At 43.5% G+C, this 22,599-nt stretch overlaps 1 protein-coding gene and 1 pseudogene across 4 annotated transcripts in view; both read right to left on the reverse strand.

The window, feature by feature from the left end:
- The window catches only part of PITPNC1 (phosphatidylinositol transfer protein cytoplasmic 1), a 265,455-nt gene that overhangs the window by 183,856 nt on the left and 59,000 nt on the right, over positions 1 to 22,599 (reverse strand). The window lies entirely within an intron of this gene.
- Positions 19,917 to 21,756, reverse strand: LOC137212544 (RNA-binding protein 4B-like; annotated as a pseudogene).

Genomic DNA, 22,599 nt, shown 5'->3' on the forward strand with positions numbered 1-22,599 from the left:
ATTACAATGAACAACAGCTAACTGAAGGTCAATCAGAGTCTTACTGTTAGGTCAGTAGGAAATTATGATTCGGTTCCTCGATGATGTAAAAGGAGATCATACTACTGTAAAATATCACAAAACATAAATAGTTTTTCTTCTTCCAAAGATACAAGTAATCCTCGTAGCTCAACAAAGCAGAATTGCAAACTTTTCAAATCACCTAAGCCTTATTCCACGATCCTAGCCAATTTTCTCTTCTGTATTGATCTGGCTCCTCTTTTGGCCCTTTGCATATAAGACTTTGAATTATTATTGGTCTAGTTACTATATCAAACTGTAAATCCCTTGAAGGCGGTATCCAAATTTTATACTTCCTCTGTACGCTTAATTTCTAAAGGAAGTGCCCTCGGAAGGCATCTAATCCAAAGTTCTATCCCTTTAGAAAAAATTTATATTATTTTTTCTTATACAGGTAATACATTTAGCACAGACTGAAAGCTTTCCAGCAAAATTCATTTTCTCCTTCCTCTGTAGCATAGCGTTGTCGCAGGCCACAATAGATGCCTATCAGGATTTTGTTCCCTGCCTGCCTTGTAGTTGGCAGTTGAGTTTAGTCATGTGACTGTGTCCCTGGAAAGGCATGTGAGCTGAAGTGATGTGTGCCACTTTGGGAACAGAGTCTCTTCCATGCCCCCTCTTCTTCCTTGTGACAGCACCCAGCCTTGACCATGTACAAGACGACAAGGCCCTGGGACTTCCCTGGTGGTCCAGTCACTAAGACTCCACGCTCCCAATGCAGGCGGCCCGGGTTCAATCCCTGGTCAGAGAACTAGATCCCACATGCCGCAACTAAGAGATCACATGCCGGAATTAAAGATCCCGCATGCAGCCACGAAGATCCTTGTGTGTCGCAACTAAGACCTGGCACAGCCAAATAGATAAATAAACATTAAAAAAAAAAAAAAAGATGACAAGGCCCTGGGGAAGAGGGGAGCCACAGGATGGAAGGAACCCGGGATTGTGAATATCTGAACGGAACAGAGCCCCCTGCATATCTGGAACAGCTACCTCAAATTGTTAAATGAGAGACAAATTCATTAAGCCTCAATACTGTGGATTTCTTAGCAGCTTGGCTTTTTACTCTAACTAATGCATGAATATTTATAGTGGAAAGGATGAGAAAATACAAGAAGCAGAAGAAAAGTCACCTGGACCCTACACCAGGGGTCCCCAACCCCTGGTCCGCAGACCAGTACAGCAGAAGGTGAGCAGTCCGCAAGCGAGCGGAGCTAGCGAAGCTTCATCTGCCACTCCCCATCGCTCCCCATTGGTCACATTACTGCCTGAACCATATTCCCCCCTCCTCCCTGCCCCATCTGTGGGAAAAACTGTCTTCCACAAAACCGGTCCCTGGTGCCAAAAAGGCTGAGGACCACTGCCCTACACCACCTAAATAATTATTAACATTTTGGGGTAGTTCCTTCTCGACTTTTCTCTATGTCTATAGAAAAACCACATACACATAGTTTTCTACAGAAATATAGCCTCTCTCACTTAATATCATCGTCTATCTAATATATTAATGTATTTTTTCTTTTTTTTGGCCGTGCCACACATTTTGCAGGGTCTTAGTTCCCCAACCAGAGATCGAACCCAGGGCCCTGGCAGTGAAAACACTGAGCCCTAACCACTGGATGCAAGGGAACTCTCTAATATTTTTCTGTATCAAAAATACATATAATTAATTTTAATGGCTATATAATATTCTACTGCTTGGATTTATCAAAATTTATTCAACTAATTTTTCATTGTTGGCCACTTGCATTCTTTCTTTCTTTTTTTTTTTTTTTGTGGTACGTGGGCTCTCATTGTTGTGGCCTTTCCCATTGCAGAGCACAGGCTCTGGACGCGCAGGCTCAGCGGCCATGGCTCACGGGCCTAGCTGCTCCGCGGCATACGGGATCTTCCTGGACTGGGGCACGAACCCATGTCCCCTGCATCGGCAAGCAGACTCTCAACCACTGTGCCACCAAGGAAGCCCGCATTTTTTCCTTTTAAAAATTCTGTTATAAACAACCCTGCAGAGAACATTTTTATATACAAACCTTTACACATCCATCAGGTTTTTCTCCCCCCAGGTCTCTATTCTCGGCATATCTTTGCAGACAAAGATGTTCCCTCTTTCTGGGGACCTGCATTAAGTCATTATGTCTGATAGGTGTTTGCAAGGCTGCCTTCATTCATTATATTTTTGAACGAACTCCTATTTATGTTTTGTCAACCGGAAAAACCAAACAAGGTCCAGCTCCCCACTCAGCACCCGGAATAAGTAACTGACTCCCTATGCAGTGTCAGGCAAACTCCCCCTGTACAATGCAGTCCTGGCTAGTAACATGCACAAAAGGGAAAGCAGTAGTAGACCTTGTTTCCTGCTGACAAACCTTGATCTACATCTGTGTTGCCAATTACTTGTTCAACAAACCTGTTACTTTTTTGGAAATAATAAATAATTCAGAGAAAGTCATTTTGAATCCTCTGACATCTGTTGCTTGTAATGACTCTGAATTATTCATCAGTGAGCATAAACAGCATTAATTAAAGAAAAGGACTGAGGCAAACCATGGAAATAGAAACGAACACTGCAGAAGAAAATGCCTTTACTCAACCCATACTCACTTGTCATTGACAAATATCCAAAGAGCCTGCCCGTCCTTGGAATTTAAAGGAACTGGTACGCTTAGATACCAGAAGGCATGATCCAAATGAGGATCACTATTTCATGTTTCCAAACTTGCTTTGTTTTTTCTCCTTCAGAAAACTCCTTCAACGTTCTACCTGCTAGGTTCTCTGAGTTTCAGAGAGTGTTGTGGTATTCAAAGGGAAAGGAAATTTACTAATTGAGCTGCAAAAGAATTGCAAGAGGTATCCCAGATCAAGTCGTCCTATGCTCATTTGTACACTGAATTTTAGATATATTAATGGTAGAGGTCTCCGAAATCAAGGACGGCTCAATTCATCTGGCTGCTACCGTCTGATCATTTATTTCCATGACGACACTGGCACTTCCTCCTGACAAAGCGCTTTCCTGTGGTAAAGAGCAAAAGAGAAAAAACCTTACAGCCTGGCTGACTATTCTACACCACTGGCCGTGGGCTGATTCTTCCCCCAGTCTGTCTCTCTGCACAGGGAGAGTGATACTATATTCTGTAACACCCTCCACTGTAAAAGAGCCTACGGACTCTGTCTGTGTGGAGGGAAAGTGTGAGCTGAAAAGAAACGCGTTAGAGAGTTTACGCAGCACTGTTTGTAAACAGATGCCTCCAGAGGTGGGGCCCGGGTGTCTCAGTAACCGGCTTCTCGGGGACCAGAAGAAACAAGCCTCTCTGGAAAGGCAAGGTGGGGGGGAGCTGTGGAGGGTGGTTTGAATCGGGAGATTTTCCGGAAAACCTATTCCTGTGTATGACTCTGGTGACTTGATCAGTTAAGGATTTCTCGACTCCGAGGTAACCTGGCCTCCAGCTCCCCCTACTCCGGTACCAACTGCTGGGGTTGCTGTGGGCAACAGAGGAGAAACGCTGGACAGAGAAAAGAGTGGCTGGAAGAGGAAGGGGAAAAAAATGAAACCCAACAAGACTGAAGAAAGCCACAAGCCCCATTTGGGGTCTTTTCAAAACCTCTGAATTCAGAGGCATGACAAGCACCTGGCAAGGTCTTCTTGTTGGTAGCCACTAATGAGTGGCTTCCGTGCAGAAATGATCATTCCAGTCTCTCCAGATCGGGTGCACAGAGACCTCCCAACGCTTCCAGAAAAAGAGACACAGAAACCCTCCATGCACTTCTGAATCCTCTTTCAGTAACATCCTTTCAAAGGATTTCAGAAATGGGGACAAACCTCCCTTGTTTTTTCCCAGTTTCGTTTGTTATTGTTTTGTTCCTGCGGGGAGGAAGGTTGGAAGAGGGAGAGGAGATGGTGGAGGGGAGCTTGGAAGTGAGGAGAAATGGTTGGCTCTGCCCAGCTCAGACTGGCCCTTCATCAAAGGGGGTTTGTTGTTAAAAACAGCAGAGGACGGGTGGAAAAGAAGCCAAGGCTCTCAGTTTCCCAAAAAGAGGCTGAACAGGGACTTCTGTGTCTCTTTCAGGCACTACCCAACGTGCAGCTACAGACTTAGAAAAGATCACTCGTAGAGCACTGGATTTGAAGAAATGAACTAAAAAAGATCTCTTTGAGAAAGACAATGGATGCGTTTGCTGGGTAAGAGGTCCCTCCACCGAAACCCAGCTGGGGTTGCATGAAGCCTGTCTGTAACGTCAAAAAGTTTCCCAGATGCCCTCACAGGCTTCATTTCATTCAAATATTCAAAAAACAAACACTGACCCAGAGTACTTTCTCTTTAGGGAGAAAGAAAAAGGCATAGTACCTCCTTCCTTTCCAATCCAAGCGGTCTCTAAGCTAGAGGTAAAGTGAGAGTCTTAGGGGCTGAACACAAGGTGACCCTTTCATCACCGACTGATCAGGGTGCCAACAGGCAGAGCCTGGAGGCACCTAGACTGGAGTCTTGGTTTGGTGACAATGCTACGATGCACCCGGAAACTGGGGCCTGTGAAAACACATTCTACCTGCGAGCACTGAACAAGACTTTTAGGGGGAGGAGGGGAGCACCTGTGTTCTCAGTCTAGGAGAACTCATAGGGCAGGGGGAAGCTGGAACCCTCAGTGGAGGCCACCCAACCCTCGAATGCTGTCTGAATGGTAAAAAAAAAAAGCTGGAGTGCCCAGTGGAGATACCAATGGACAGCTCAGAAAATCTTGCCTCAGAGGCAACACCCAGTATTTCCAAACTTCACCTGGGAATCTTGTTACAGTGCCGATTCTGACTCAGAAGTTCTGGGATGGGGCCTGAGATTCTGCATTTCTAACAAGTTTCCAAATGATGCTCTGCTGCTGGCCTATAGACCATACTCTGAGTTGTAGCAGTTCAATCCAGGCAACACATTAGAATCACTATAGTTCTGAAAGGGAACCCCCTGACCCAGTCCTTCCCCTGCTCAATTAAATCAGTATATGTGGCAGTGATGCCAATCACTGGGCTTTTTCTTAAGTACCCCAGGTGAGTCTTATGTGCAACCAGGGTTGAGGATCCACTGGCTGGACTAATTCTGGCTCTCACTATCAACTAGATATGTGGACCCAGGAAACTTAATCTCTAGGAATCTCAGTTTGGTATCAGAAAAAGGGGATATGCTGGCCGAAATGGATTGGTATAGAAACAAATGTGCAGTATTTGAAAGCACTTTGAAAGAAGATAAAATACAATAGTTATTTTACTCATCGAGTCTTAGTTTCCTTGGTTAGAATGAGTTCATAGTGTCCCCGACTAATCAAATTTCACAAATACCAGCTCCGTGTTAATTCTATGGAAGAGACTGTTTTTAGCTGAGATCTCCTGGCTGTTCTGTTAACACCCCAAAGCCCAATGCACTGGGATTCTTTCTTAAATGACAACTGACTCATCAATGGATTTTAGGTCCCAGTGGCATCCTAGCCAGTACCTTGAAAAATCCTCCTAAAATTACTTTAAATGTGGATTCCCGGCACCCACCGATGACTGGTGCTGATCTACGAAGCAAACCCACATTACCGCCCCCCCCCCCCCCACTCTTCCCCTATCCTGCCAATCCCAAGCTCCCTGGGTGCAAGGAAGGTTCTCTGCTGCCAATTTTCAACTTTCTGTGCAATGAACAAAGCTTCGAAGGGCATCAGTTCTGCCAACCACCAATAGATGGCATCAGCGGTCGTGCAAGGTCGTTTCAGCCTCCCCCTCGTTCCTCAATCTCTGTCATGTTTGCTATGTTTGAAATGCAGTGTCTCGTTAAAAACTAACTGAAGGTAAAAAAGGTTTAAAAAAAAAAGTCAAAATGCAGAAGTGTCTCTGGATAATAAAACGAGAGTTGTAAAGGACTAGGAGTCCCCGCCATCCCCGGCTCGCTCAGGAAACAACTTTACCAGCAACCGACGTGCACCCAAGCTAGGTTAGTGTCATGTTGCAGTTAGAACAAATGGGCTTTCAGAAACTCATCGGTGAGAAGAGCTTCTTGTCCCCAGCTGACATCACATTGAAGCTGATTCTCAAACGCACACAGAAACCACAGAGAAAGCAAAACAACCCACCACCAGAAGGCAAGGCTATAACCACAGCAACACTCGCCAGAACAAAGACCCTCTGAGAACCAGAGCTCCATTTCCTCTTGTGTGCTGAGAACATCATCAGCTGTTCCCCAGAACCCCCCCACCCACTTATCAACTGCGGCCACACTGATGTTCACGCCAGGGCAGCAGAGTTCTCTGTGCAGGAGCTCAGGTAAATGCCATCGTCTTAGTCTTTCAAAAGTAACACTCAGGAGTTCTGTGCATGGCCAGCATGGTGTATGCTATTTCAGATCACTGGTTCTCAGCCAAAAGCCATTTTATTCTCCAGGGGACATTTGGTGGCACTGCCTCCAACTTGGTGGCACAGGATACATTCTGGTGATCACACTGGGGAAGCAGGGGAGGATGCCACTGGCATCCGGTGAGTGGAGGCCAGGGATGCCACTAAACACCCTACAGTGCACAGGACAGCCCCTCACAACAAAGAATGAGCCAGTCCAGATGTCAATAGTGCTGTGGTTCAAGAAAGCCTCCTCCAGAGGCCAGGAATTTCCGCCAAGAAAATTTAAATTCCAAAAGCCAATTTCCTACTGTCGTCACCAAAAAACATCCTGACCGAGAAGACAAAAGATAATTAATGGGAACTCCTTCCTGAGAAAAAAAGCAACCTTCCCAAGCTTTCTTTGTCCCTGTTTTTGAGAACAGAGTGTCCCTCATTTTTGCCAAGGCCCCCCCTCTTTTGGACCTCATTCTCACCGGCCTTCTCAGGAACTTGTCTTCCTCCACCACGTCCTCCTCCTCAGCATCCACACCCTCCCTCACCACCTCCCTCTACCTGGTTCAGAGAGGCTGTTTTCCCCTTTTAAAAACATCTCTCACCTAGAGAATACACAAATACCTGTTGAGTCTATACTGATATAAAAAATAAGTGGATAAATAAATAAATGGAAGAGAAGGGACAAAACAACCTCACAGAAGAATTCCAAGAAATAAACATAGAAGGAATGAAAGAAATGGAAAACCATTAACAGAACATGATGGTAATAATGGCTGCCGGTGAGATCCGCTGGTAAATGTTGAAAGTTTTTAAAGGAGAAACAAGTTTCTGGCATAGCCTCAAAGCATCTCTCCAAAAGCATTTATTAATCACTGTGGTGGTTTTAGCACCCCTAAACAACCTTTTTTTCATGCTCCTCCCTCTACTAGGTAGAGCTTAATCCCCCCCACCTTGAATGTGGGCTGGATTTAGTGACTCACTTCTAATGGATGGAGTAGGTCCCAGGGACAGCTTTCTAGAATATCAGGCTGACCTATGGCAGTTCTATTCTTAGAGGTCATGGAGATATTTTAACACAATATCCAAATGCACTACACACCTGGCTGTGGCTGGCAGGTGGCTTTGATGCAGAGATAGTGTAGCGTTTACCCTGAGTGACATTAACTTGTAGAGCAAATCTGGTTGGGGTGTGGGCAAAGCAAACCTTATAACATGCCTAAAGCGACAGGTTGGTGTAGCGAAAGAACAATACCTGGTTCCCAAATTCAAAATTGTGTAACTGCCATTCAGGCACCGACTACGGCCACTTCAAAAGCCTTGGTGACAACATCCATTAAATTAATACCCCAGTCACTCTGGGTCAGAGTAAATATGAAACAGGTACACCTGAAACCTTTCTCACTCGTCCACAGCTCCCTCTCCCCATCTTGTATCTGGAAAGAAATCTGAGGTCAGGAAAAAAAATCTGGATGCCTCAAAGCCCTTTTCAGCTAAAATGGGAACAAAAGCAGGCTCAAGAAGGAATCAAGCGGACCTCAGCACAAGAACGCCAGCTTGTTATTTTGCAAACAGTAGGGTCAAAGCCCTGTATATAGGAGGAAAATAGTTTGGGGCAGAAAATTAATATTCACTGCTGAGACCTATTTGCCATGGGTTGACTCTGGAAGCAAATGGTTGAACGATGGATCAGGATGAAAGCCTTCATCATCTCCCATCCTACCTCCCACCAACACCAGGGACCACCACTCCTCCCAGAGCCAGCGAACCCCCAGTGGGGTCCAGCTCAGCCAGAAGGCAGGGGCATCTGATTCTCCCCTCCTGTGTCCAGGAGTAAGTTTTTCAAGAGAGGGGGCCGAGGACACTGAATTTGGAAGGGCAAAGGACTGCTGTGAAGAGGGACACTTGGAGGAGCGGTGAATTGTGTTAAAGGGAATGAGTAAGAAAAGGTGAATGCCTGGCCCTATTCTCTGCTGGGTAAGGCCAGAGTGCCCTGCCTGTACCCCTTTATACCACGTAAGGTTTGCTGTAAGTGTTGACTGCTAATGGGTCCCATCTGGCCCCCTAGTCTGTAAAATTGCCTTTGGCCTATGGGAGCATCTCCACCTAGAAGGTTATACCTGCCCTGAGGGAGGCCCATAACCAATCAATGGCTGACATGGGAGAGGGAAACAAAAGGCTGACCCCTGGGCAAGGGGAGACAGAGCTCCCCAGAAACCCAGCTAAAACTCCCCTTTCCCCCACTGCCCTGCCACTCTCCTCACCTCCACCTCCTAGGCCCATACATCATCTCCATGAGAATCCCTCAACTTCTAAACAATCTGACCCAAGACATTGGGAATTAAGCTTCCTTGAAGTTTTAGAGGTTTCTGGTAGATCCTGGGAAGAGAACTTCCAGTTCAAGGACTCCAGTGCTCCCTTGAGGACAACTAGGCAGAGAAGGTTCAGACCCAAGCCCACCGACGCCCCAAGCACCAGAGAGAAAGCTCATGTCCTGGTTCTCCCTTACTCAGATTGGAGAAAGGACGTCAGAAGGAGGTGCCCCCCTCATACCTGGGTGACAGAGCCATGTCCTAAAAAGATCCTACTACAAAAGGCTGATTTTGCTAGTTCCTGGGCACTGTGTACTCAAGTTGGGAAAAACTCAACACTGGCAAATCCAATCTCACAGATCACTTATAAGGCAAAAAAAGAGTTATGTCAGCTATCAAGTCTTTTTCAACAAGGTATTTAAAATGGGATTTCACACTGGTGCTAGAATTGAGGCACAGATGATCTTCCTTGGTGTTTTTCAAGGCCTTTTCCTCTATACCGGATCAGTAGGAAACTCTCTCCTTTACACTCTACTGCCTTCCCTCCTTCCCCTTTCTCACTGCCCTGTGCTCCTCTTTGGGCTTCCTAGGATCACCTCCCCCATTTCTCATCTTAGGGTTGATCTCTGGGGACCACTCTAAGACAGGTATACATCCAATAATGTAAAATCTTAAAATCATAGTTCCAGAGGGCATACTCCCAGTGAATAGCCCAAGAACGCAAAGCATGTGTCTATGACCTAACTAGTTATAATTTGCTAAAGTACTTGATTCTTGGGCAAAGTAGGTTAAAAGCCAGAGAGTTGTAAAAGAGTGGTCTGAAACAGCCTAAGAACTTTATACAACTCATAACAATGTCCTTCTTTGGTGCAATTTTACGTTAGCTTTTAAAATTAGCTTTCATAGATCTTTGCCTGGCCCATTATATTTCAGATGTTGAATTTAGGACAGTGTTCAAAGATTTTTATGGGGCCAGTTCACGGTTTCAGTTCCAATTTACCATTTTTCCTTTACTGACTTCCTTTTGGAGTTCACCAGCATATGGGTCCTTAAGGACTAAAAAAACCAATGAATTAATCAAAGGGAAAATGTTCTGTTTCTCCCGTTTAGAAATTCATTGAAATATAGATGAAGTCCATCCTGAACAGCAGGACGTTCTGAGAAAGCCATCAGCCTAAACGCCTTTATGAATAACTATTATGTTATAAGCTCAAAAGATCTTACATCTCAGCCAGATGAATAATCAGGCCACTAGGGAACACAGGGAAGAAAATGAATATAATGCAGGTCTATATATTTTTTTCCTCTGCTTGTCTGGACACATAAAATATCTTTTTACTTTTACCACCAAATACACATTCAGGTAGCTTCTCCTGGTATCAGTGATGCTTCTCGACTCTAAGTTAAGGACTTCTGGGGGCTGAATTTGCTTCCTCCAGCCTCCAAAGCACTATGTGAAGTACCAAATCATTACACCATGAAGGCAACATCCTGCCTAACTTGTAAGAACTATTAGTAAGGGCTCAGGGAAAGCTGATGCTGCCACAAATGCATACTGTGGAAATACATGCCACATATTCAATTAAGAAAGTGATTCATCAGTATTGTAACTAAGTATTGAAAAAAATCAAAACTGGGCTTCCCTGGTGGCGCAGTGGTTGGGAATCTGAGTGCCGGTGCGGGGGACACGGGTTCGATCCCTGGTCCGGGAGGATCCCACATGCCACAGAGCAGCTGAGCCCATGCGCCACAACTACTGAGCCTGCTCTCTGGAGCCCACAAGCCACAACTACTGAAGCCCACACGCCTAGAGCCCGTGCTCTGCAACAAGAGAAGCCACTGCGATGAGAAGCCCGAGCACCACAACGAAGAGTAGCCCCCGCTCGCCGCTACTAGAGAAAGCCCGCCTGCAGCAATGAAGACCCAACGCAGCGATAAATAAATAAATAAATAGATAGATAAATAAATAAACAAAAAAGTAACCCAAATCAAGCTTTCAATTCCCCCTACCTGCCAATCAGAGATACAAAAAGAAAAATACTATCAGTGTTCATCTCTCCTTAGCTATTATAAACTGTTACTTGCTATGCAAAGGCATTTACAAGTCCAAATTACTACAGGATGCTTATGGTTTTAAAAAATACAAATGCTATATACGATTAGTATATTACTATATATACGTGTGTATATATAAATACAATCTATGTATTTGCCTATAATTATTTAGTGATCCAACTAGTCTTTTTCCTTGAAATATGCCATTTAGAAAATACCATTACATCATGTAAATAATTTCCCTGGCTCCACCCCAACTGCATAAAAGCAGTCTTTTTTCCAGTGCAACGTGTATTTGGAAAGTGCCTGCTTTGTGGTGTTCTTGTCCAGGTCACCATACTTAAGCACACGATAGAAAAAAAGGAAAAATCAAAATTGTAGCTAAGCTCCCTCCTCCCAACTCAGAATCAGCAGAACTCTCCTTATCAAAGGACCAAACACATGAACTTCAATGATGCGAGCCGTTGACAACAGTCATCTTTAAATTCAAGCAGTACATTGTGAAAGCAAATGGAACTGCTACCCAGGTGAGAAGTGGAAGAGAAGTTCCCCAGGGAACAGTGATGGGCAGGAAGTCCAAGGACCAGGTTGAGTGCTGGCTGTGTGACTGATTCTGTGATGATGAGCAAGTTATAACATACTTTGAAGCTTCAGATTCCTCATCTACAGTTAAAACACTGGATTAAATGGTCTAAGGTTCATGCCAGGTCAAAATTCTCAGATTTTTAAGACCACCTCAACACCTGGTCATTGCTGAGACTCCACAACACTGATCCTGACTCCCAAGGCTGCACTGTGGTTGCTGAAAAGATTTTGCTTGTCACTCTCCAACACAATGGGATGGGTTTGGAGCAAAACAGGAAAGACATGTCCTATATGGTATGCATGTGGTCCCCTTAAGTGAAAGAAAATTACCTATTTCATTAGTTCCCAAAGGATATGGAGTATCTTTATTCTAAGACAGACCAGACTGACTCAGGCACTGCCCTGACAGCTATATATTATCCTGTGCTGTTGTATTGGGACCTATTATCTATTTGACTCATGTAGGAAGATTCTAGAAGCTTTTTCAAAATGGGAATACAGAATATGTTTTACTTCTAACTTGAGTAATTTGAGAAACCAGTGGCATTTGCTCTTCTCATATACACAGTTTAAAGCAAGAGAATCAAAGAGTTCTGAGCCCTAGAACAGAAATAAAGGCTAACCCCTGCAGCACGGTGCGGAGGCTGCGAGAATACGCTGGCATCTTATCCACGTGTAATGAACAATGGCTATCCAGAGGCTGACAGAGAAAGTATGGAAAATCAATGAGCATTCACTTTGACAGACAATTCTGGGGGCAGAATACCTGTCACCAGGTAATAAATCACTTCATTTAAGTTTATCTTTTTAGCAGTGCACAGTGGATTATACCCATACATCACTTCAGCCCTTCTTTTCTGCCCTGTTGACAAAGGACAAATTGAGAAGGATGGTGGGAAAGCTGGGAGAAAGAAGGGAGGTAAACAGAAGAGCTCTGTTCCTAGGCCGTATCGTAAAAGAAATGATGATGATGATGATGATGATTCAATTTCATTGTTTTCTAAGCATCAGTTCCATCTGTAAAATCTTACGGCACTTCCTGGATTTACCAATGAAGTGACCATGGGTTGGAAAACAAAGGTAGCTTTTTTTCCAGATCCCTTAGGACATACTATATATCTACAGTCTCAACAGGATCTCAAGCACTTGGCTTTTCTAACAATGGGTGAGTTTATGGGTTTCACTAATGATACTGCTTAGAAACTGGTACCCTGAGAAGCCTTGCAGCACAGAACTGAATATGGTAAATGGGACTTCAGGTGCAGCAAGAGGGTGGCAGATTAAGACAATGTGGAAAAAACCCTCCTACTACAAATACTTAAGAATGCTGGGTAAAATATGACCTGAAAAAGAGAGGGAAAAACTGAGTGAAAGCACGTGGATTCTGAGACTGCTTTTGTAACTTACAGACTTGCATTTTAAAACCCAAGTGGACAAAGGAGGTGGAACCATGGGCTGCCATGAGGCACAGAGTTGGAACTAAAACACTTGAGGAGAGGCAGGATCCTCAAAGAGGGGCTTCCTCAGTGAAGACTGGGGGCGGGGGAGAACTCATACCCTAGAAAAGGGGTCCAAAAGGGGTCCAAGAGGACAATTTTGCGTGAAAAAAAGAAACCTCTCCTCTGAAATATGGATATCCAGATCTGAGCCTTGAGCAGAGTAATCCAGGAAGTTCCAACCTAAGAAATTAGCAGAAACACTGGCCCCAAGCCAGTGATACTCCTGAGATCTCTAGAAGAAGCAATGCAAATTGTTCTGGAGGGGGCCTGTTATCAGGTCACAGAAAAAGTAATCCCCACTCAAGATCAGCTTATAAGAAAATTTAAAATTACAACATATCATGAGAAGAAAACAGCAAACACAACAAACAAGATTGTTAGAATTCCAGGAACTTGGGTACTTTCCTGGTAGTCCAGTGGTTAAGAATCCACCTGCCAATGCAGGGGACACAGGTTCAATCCTTGGTCCGGGAAGATCCCACATGCCACGGAGCAACTAAGCCTGTGTACCACAACTACTGAGCCCGTGCTCTAGAGTCCATGAGCCACAACTACTGAGCGCACATGCTGCAACTACTGAATCCTGTGTGCCTAGAGCCCATGCTCCACAAGAGAAGCCACTGCAATGAGAAGCCCATGCACCTCAACAAAGAGTAGCCCCCGCTCTCCACAACTAGAGAAAGCCCCCATGCAGCAATGAAGACCCAGAGCAGCAAAAAAATAAATTAATTAAAAAAAAAAGAATTCCAGGAACTTGGGATAATAAAATTAAAATTTGAAAAAGAGAATAATAAATATGCTTAAAACTATGAAAGACATAAAAGTAGGAAATAAAACCCTGAGGGAAAAAATACCAAAAACAGCCAGGTATGAAAATAAGCCAAATAGAACTTCTAGAAATAAATATTATAATCACTGAAATTAAAAAGTCAACAGATACGTTAAATAGATTAGACACAAGTAAAGAGAGAATTAAGTAAAATGGAAGACAGATTTGAAGAAATTACCAAGGGGCATCACAGAGATAAAAGGGGCATGAAAGAATAGCTCCTGGAATAGGGAGTACAATGAGACTATTCCGACGCATTTAATGCAAGATCCAGATGATGCAAATAGAGAGACTGTGTTAGTTTGGGTCCTCCAATAAGCAGATGCCAAGAAAGGATGTTGGGAAGAGAAGGAGTGGGCAAGGAGAAACCTCAGACCAGAAAGTCATGGCTCAAGGACTCCCCATTAGAAGAGTCCTATATCCTACAGGATGGGCTAGCACTAGTAGCCACATCTTACTAAGCCAGCAACCAGTAACAGCCCAGGGGAAGTGTGGCTTTTGAGTGAATCCTGAGACATGGCATCTGGGGTCAGTCAACTAGGCTTCCCACAGCAGGAGATCTGAGAGGCACATTTTCATGGCTGCTGACATGAAGGGGAGCAATATTTTTAAAGATAATAGTTAAGGATTTTCCAGAATTGTAAAAGCCATAAATCTCCCATGTAGAGAATAACAGCAAGTTCTGAGCAGAATAAACCAAAACAAATCTACACATGCTATAGTTAAATGGCAGAATATCAAAGGCTATAAAATACCAAAAACAAGGAGAAATTTAAGTTAAATGAAAAGAAAATAAACTGGTAGGGGGGAATGACTGGAGTTAATTTCAGACTGCTTTCTAAGAACACACATTTAAGGATAATAAAGCCAGTAGAGGAAAAAAAGGGAGGAACCAATAAAACTCAATTCAGTAAGAGACAGGAAATGAGAAAAAGAAAGCAAAGGAAAAGTATGGAAAATAGAAAACATGAAATAAGAGAAATAATTTAAAATATCAACTGTTACTATAAATGCAAACAGATTAAAATAGCTGGTGAAAAAACTCAGACTGAAAAAAAAAAAAAAAACTCAGACTGGATTTTTTTTTTAAATTTAGCCATATGCTATTTACAAGAGGTTCTTGTAAATAAGAACCTCTTACTTACTTTACCAGTAAGTAAAACCACTTACCTGTTCTTACCACTTACACAATTTCTTAACCTTTTGCAGATTGATTGCTCTCATCAATGATATGAGATTCCCATTCTCATCTGTAGAATGGGATGATAATGACAGACTTTTTTTTTTTTTTGCGGTACGCGGGCCTCTCACTGTCGTGGCCTCCCCCATTGCGGAGCACAGGCTCCGGACGCGCAGGCCCAGCGGCCATGCCTCACGGGCCTAGCCGCTCCGCGGAATGCGGGATCCTCCCAGACTGGGGCACGAACCCGTGTCCCCTGCATCGGCAGGCAGACTCTCAACCACTGCGCCACCAGGGAAGCCCCGACAGACTTAGTTTTTAATCTGTAACATGTTTTTCTTAAAATAACACAAGCAAGTACAGCAAAATGTTAACACTTGCGTAATCTTTCTGGTGTGTACGTGGGTGCGAGTTTCATTACTGTCTGTACATTTTAATCTATTTGAATTGTTTCAAAAATAAAAATGTTTTCACTGTTTAAATCCATAAGCCCAATAACCAAGTAAAAATATAAGACCACAGTAAATGACAATGTTCTTATTGTCACTTGGGAGGGTATAGAACTATACACCTTCCCTAGGGAACAATTTTGCAAGATACACCAAAACTTAAAAGATATAGATACTCTTGGGACTTCCCTGGCAGTCCAGTGGTTAAGACTTCGTCTTCCTATGCAGGGGGTGCAGGTTCTATCCCTGATCAAGGAGCTAAGATCCCACATGCCTCTGGGCCAAAATACCGAAACATAAAACAGAAGCAATATTGTAACAAATTCAATAAAGACTTCAAAAATGGTCCACATCAAAAAATCTTTTTAAAAAACTGTAGATACTCTTTAACCCAGGGACTGAATTCTTGTAATTTATCCCAAGGAACTAATCAGAAATGTGTACAAACATTTGTGTATTAGTTTACACCTCAGTTATGTCAAACGGTGAAAAGTTCAAAACAACTTTAATGTTGTTGGGAACTGTTTTAGTAAACTGTAATGCATCTGTATAACAGAACAGTATGCAGTCATTAAAATTCAGGTTAAGGTTATAGAAGATTATTAGTGACAAGTATATATTAGTAAGTGAAAAAAGATACAAAGCAGTATGCATAGTATGAGTTTGTTTTAATTTAAAAAAATATGTGTGTATATATATATATATATATATATATATATATATATATATATACAAAGACAAGGGACCACCAGTGAAGCACTTCTGGATGGTAAAGATTCTGAATGACTTTTTTTTATTGTGCTTTTCTCTGTTTTCCAAGTTTTCTGCAGTGAGCATATGGTGCTCTGCAATTAGGGGGGAAAAGCAATCATTACTTCTAAAGTAAGTGGCAATAATTCCAGTTTATACTCTAATGCAGGGGTCCACAAATTATATCCCGCAGGCCAAATCCAGCCTGCCACCCTGCCTGTGAGTTAGGAATGGTTTTACATTTTTAAAGCGCTGAAAAAAAAAATCAAAAGAAGAATAGTATTTATAAACTGCCATTCTAATCTAATCTTTGTATTTAATCTTTACAACAACCCTGTGAAGTAGGTACTATGACCCATTTTACAGATGAAGGAACAGAAGCTCCTAGATTGGTCAGGTAAGTAGTCAAAGATCTCCTAGTTACTGAGTCTTTGCTGAAATTCACACCCAAGGAGTCTTACCCCAGACCTTATCCTCTTAAGCTGCTTCCTCCATGTGAAAAGTTCTCCACCACTATAAGGGCAAATGCAGACAGCACAGTCTGGTGAATTCTCAGGATGGAAGACCACAATGTTTCAGTGAAGCCTCATTGGAGAATGAGGCCCTGTTTCTACCATGATGATAGGAAACACTAATTCTGAACTCCAATTAACCAAAGTATTATCCTCCTCAAAAGAATTCCATTCTTGGGCTTCCCTGATGGCACAGTGGTTAAGAATCCACCTGCCAACGCAAGGGACATGGGTTCAATCCCTAGCCCAGGAAGATGCCACATGCCACGGAGCAACTAAGCCCGTGCACCACAACTACTGAGCCTGCGCTCTAGAGCCCGCGTGCCTACAGCCCGTGCTCCGCAACAAGAGAAGCCACCGCAATGAGAAGCCCGCACACCGCAACAAAGAGTAGCCCCCGCTCGCCGTGACTAGAGAAAGCCCACGCACAGCAACAAAGACCCAACGCAGCCAAAAATGAAAACAAATAAATTAATTAAAAAAAAAAAAGAATTCCATTCTTTTTATTAGTAGACCTGTATAATAGAAAATTGTACCCTTTTATTATTATTATTCTGTTTTGAATTTCATCAATAAAATTTGTGGAAATTTGTTTAGTCTCTCATTATATAAGCACCTACATAATGTCCTTGATGTTGTGTATTGGCCCAAAAAGCCTAAAATATTTACTATGTGACCCTTTACTGAAAATGTCTGCAGACTCCTGTTTGAATTGACAGAGAAAAGCAAGTGGGGAGAAGCAGAGGTCACAGTATTAATGGAGTCCCCACACCTGGAACCATGGAGTAACCAAGAACCCAAATGGTTCTCTCTCCCAAGCTATTCCACAAGCTCTTAATCGTTTAGAGACTGTTTCTTTTCTCCGTCTCCTGCTATGTCTATATTTCTTATCCATTACCTCCCACCAAGGGGTGAGCAAAAAAAAGAAAGTAAAACTTAGTTCAGTCAAGGTTATTGCTTCTTAGAAACTCTGGCAAAAATTTGTTCAGGGAAAGAGACTTGACTTTTATATCATTTCTGAAGTTAACTTATCAGTGTTTTCTGTTCCAAAAATAACTGAGAATTTGGCCACTCATCCTAAGTATGGGATTGTTCATTCATCCACTTACCAAACCCTAGCATAGCGCACAGATCAGAAGATATATATCAATACAACAAAACATTCTATAATAGAAAGCAGTTTTAAATGACTACAGAAAATGCAAATTAAAACCACAATGAGATACCACCACACCCAGTAAAATATCTAAAATCAAAAGGACAGATAATACCAAATATTGGCAAGGATGTGGAGAAAGCAGAACGTAAAATATAAAATGCAACAGCCACTTTGGAAAACAGCCTGGTGGTTTCTGTTAAAGTTAAACATATGACCCAGACATTCAACTCTTAAGTATCTACCTGAGAGGAATGGAAACATGCATCCATACCAAGACTTGTATACAGATGATCATAGCAGTATTTTCATAATAGCCCCAAACTGGAAACAACCCAAACGTCCATCAACTGGTAACTGGATAAACAAAATGTGGTATATCCACACAATGGAATACTACTCAGCAATAAAAAAGAACCAACTATGATACACTCAACAACATGCATGAACTCAAAAACTGCATGCTGAGGGAGGCCAGTCTCAAAAGACTGCATATTGTATGATTTTATATGACATTTCTAGAAAAGACAAACTATAGATGCAGAAGCGGATCAGTGGTTGCCTGAGATTGGGGTGAGAGCAAGGACTGTCTACAAACAGGCAAGAGAGAACTTTGTGGGGTGACAGAAAGTACTAAAACTGAATTGCACAAATACATGGATTTACTAAAACTCATCAGTATACTTACGTGTGAATTTATGGTATGCAAATTAGACCTCAATAAAGCTGTTTTAAAACAAAACTACAGGAGCGAAGGGGCAGATATCTGCTCGAGGTAGAAGAAAGGGTAGGGAAGCCTTTAGAAGAGAGAAATTTTGAGATAATATCCTGATAACGGACATTTAGCTGAGGCAGGGATTTAACAGTGTGCAGAGGCAGGAAGGCATGAAAACTCAAGCAGGATTTGGGGAGGGAAAAGAAATAGGTGATACTAAAGGGCAAGCTGCACTTAGAGACGGGGTAAGTGAGAAAACAAGAAGTTGGTAAGAAGTTGGTACTTCATCTCATAGGTCATGGGAAGTCACTACAGAATCTGAAGGGGGCTGAGTGACTTTCACATTTGAGTTTTAGAAAGCTAACTCTGGAGGCAGTGTAAAAAGAAGATGACTTAGAGATGAGGGGAAAAAAGCAAGAGGCCGTGTCCAGGTAAAAGACACAGAACCAACTATTTAGTTTCTAATGAGGTGGTGGGAAAGAAGACAGTTTCTAATCTTAGCAGCTAAGATGCTGGTGTCACTAAAACAAATAAGGATGACAGGAGCAGAAGCAGTTTTGGGGGAAGGTGGTGTCATAAATACTGTTTTAGGTTGATTGTGAGGTGCTGTCAAGATATTCAGGTACAAATATCCAGCAAAGAGCTGCAAAACTGGAAAGAGTCTGGGGTTGACGCTGTGGCTTGGGGAATTCTTAGCAAAGAAATAGTCACTGAAACCACTGAACTGTTAAGATTGCTATGGACTCACATAAACAGCAAGAACTTAGGGCTCAAGATCAAAAAGGTTAATTATAGGGAACTCCCTGGCAGTCCAGTGGTTAGGACTCCTCGCTTCCGCTGCTGGGGGCCTGGGTTTGAACCCTGGTCAGGGAACTAAGATACCTGCAAGCGTGCGGCCAAAAAAAAAAAAAAAGGCTAATTACAGAGTCTACCCTGTCATCCACGCAACGACATTAAGAAAGTGCTTTTCCTTCAGTTGCTGTTCTTTTTTTTTTTAAGCGTTAGAAATGTTTATTTGTCAAAATATTTTATTAAAAAACAAGTGAGAGAAGTGGAGTAAAGCAAGGCTAAATTTCAGTTAATGTTGTACCACGATCAGCCATAAAAAGACAAAACAAAACAACAACAAACAAAATCCCAATGGTCCTAGCAATTTCAGAAGATTAGCTTCAGTGTCAAAGTCCAGAGCTAACTGGACTTTGAAGAGTAGAAGGTTGCCTGTCACTACATATGGTCATTTTAAAGGGAAAGGAGGGGAATTCCCTGGTGGTCCAGTGGTCATGACCCAGAGCTTTGGGGGTGGGCGGGAGAAGGTTCATCCCCTGGTCAGGGAACTAAGATCCCGCATGCCACGAGGTGCAGCCAATTGAAAAAAAATTTTAAAGAAAATTAAATTTGAAAATAAATAAAAATAAAGGGAAAGGAGATGTTGCAGGTAGACAGGGAGAGGGGTCAACTCCTAAGGAAAACAAGGTAGGAGGGATTCCACTGTACAGGAAAGAGAAGCTACTAGCATAATCCTCACCTGGGGCTGTGCTGTGGTCTTGAAGCAGATGGGACAAGTAATAGTTGTAGGTAGTTGGACACGGAAGCTGCTGCTGCCACTGCCTCCTACGAGCGGACTCGGTAAGGCTGGTGGTGGAGTGCGCCCTATGCATCATTGTTACACACGGATTCCCCGTAGCCAAAGGTGTCAGGTGTGCACGCTGCTCCATACCGTTTGTTACGGTGCTCGGTAAAGTCCACCACACTACCCGTACAATCTACGGGGCACTCTTCTGACCAGTGCCCCTCTTTCCCACACTGACAGCTGCCACTCTGGTCTCCCATCCCAGGGGCAGTCCGAAGCTGGCTGGTGGACAACTGCACGTATGTTCGTGTGCCTTGAAACTCTGTGCTGTCAAGGCCTCTGACAGCCCTACTGCATCCTCTGCCCGCTCCACGTGTACGAAGGCATAATCTTTCATAATGTCACATTCGATGACTGAACCATGCTCCTCCAACCTGGCCCAAAGCTCCCGGTTGGTACAAGTAGGACTGATGTTGCCTATGTGCAACTTGGCTGAAGCTTTGCTCTTTTTCTTTTTTAAATAAATTTATTTATTTATGGCTGCATTGGGTCTTCATTGCTGCGCGCAGGCTTTCTCTAGTTGCGTCTCTAGTTGCATTGAGCGGGGGTTACTCTTCGTTGTGGTGCGCAGGCTTCTTATTGCGGTGGCTTCTCTTGTTGCAGAGCACGGGCTCCAGGCACACGGGCTTCAATAGTTGTGGCGCACAGGCTTATAGGCTTAGTTGCTCCGCAGCATGTGGACCAGGGCTTGAACCCGTCTCCCCTGCATGGGCAGGCGGATTCTTAACCACTACGCCAACAGGGAAGTCCCTGAAGCTCTGCTCTTATCCCTGCTGCTTCCACGGTGATGTTCACCCTGTGCGGCCTGTAGTGGATGGCATCCTCGGCCGCCACCTGGTCCTCTATGTGCACAAAGCCGTAGTTTTGTGGCTTCTGTTGTTGTTGTTTGTTTTTCGGTGCAGCTTGCGGGATCTTAGTGCCCCGACCAGGGATCAAACCAGAGCCCTCCCTGGTGAAAGCAAGGAGTCCTAACCACTGGAGCGCCAGGGAATTCCCAAAGCTGTAGTTCTTAATGATGTCACATTCCCGCACCTTCCCACACTGCTCAAGGAGTCAGCGGATCGCCTGCTCTGTGCCCTCCTGGGGCAGCTGTCCGATGAACGGCGTCACCGTCCTGACAAGAGCCGCCGCATCGCGGCGGCGGCGGCGGCGGCTCTGGCGTCTCAGAGAACCCTACAAAATGGCGGCGGGCGCCCGAGCGCCGGCGGCGCGACCGGGCACTGCTCGCGCGTCAGCTCACGCACGCGCCACTGCGCGCTGCCTCAGGCTCGCGGGCGCCATGTTGCTTTTCTTGTCAGTTTGTTCCTAGCAGACCGCCAATAGATTTTATAAAGAGATACAGATTACAAAACAAACATGCCAAAGATGATGATCAAACTGGGGACAAATACATAGATGGGAGAGCAGAATGCAGAACATAACAGAGGCAACTGAGACTATATAGAATCTGCTATCTAGAAAGCAAGGCGCATGCTTTCGCTGCCTTTGAAACTCTCATATTGTGAATGTGGGTACTAGTCTGCTCTTTGAAGTTAAGGGTACATGGGTCAGAGTCCATCTATTGCCCTCAGCTCATCCACAACCATCCAAATGCACATCAGTTCTACCATCTTGTCAATAATATACTGTGCAAATTGGCACCCTAGAGATCTACCTTCTTGGACCTTCCCAAAGCCCCCATATGGCTAACACATGGACAGGACAAAAAAATTTCACAGATTGTTATATACAGGATACTAGGAAATATAGACAAAAGAACAGTAGGCTAAATACCAGAAGATCCAGATTCTATATTCTTCCACCATGGACAAGTTAATTATATTCTTTGTATGTACAAATGGGAATAGAATGCACGGATCAGATTTTGAAAATTTAAGGTGTTGCACAGTGTATGGTAATACTGCTTGAAAGTTTGTCATCCCACACAACCTCCTGTATATAGGGGCCAAATGAGTTAAAGTTGTGCTCTATTATTTTAGGGGAGAGAAGTGTCTTTGACGGTAAAACGTGAATATAATTTACAAGAAATCATGCCTACAGGTGGAGTACTGCAGTATATCAGATCCTCCTTCTATACATGACCTTTAATTCTGCTGACATCTATTTCTAGCCTTTGAGTAGGAGAACTTAGAACATGACCTAGAGGCCTTCATTCATCAGGCCCCCACACTCCCACCCACAATGGATGTAGCCCTTCTCCAACAGTGAGTCACCCACCTTCCCCTCTGCTTTCTGCTTGGATGGCCACCACCAAGCCTTGGACCCTATTTCCTGGTCTGTCTACCCAACCAGAAAAGAAGTTCCCTGCATGCAGGGTAGAGCTCATTCATTTCTGTGTTCTCAACACCTGTCAGCACGTAAGGCTCAAAAAATGACCCCCAAGTGAAAGAATGCCAGGAAATTAGGGGGAAAGATGCCAAATGGCACATATTAAAAGTAAAATTTTTATACTATTCTATTTTTTTAAATAAAAATTATAGGTACTTAAGGCATTTGAGATGATGATTTCAGATACATATACACA

The sequence above is a fragment of the Pseudorca crassidens genome, chromosome 19 (assembly GCF_039906515.1).
Source record: "Pseudorca crassidens isolate mPseCra1 chromosome 19, mPseCra1.hap1, whole genome shotgun sequence".
NCBI lineage: Eukaryota > Metazoa > Chordata > Mammalia > Artiodactyla > Delphinidae > Pseudorca > Pseudorca crassidens.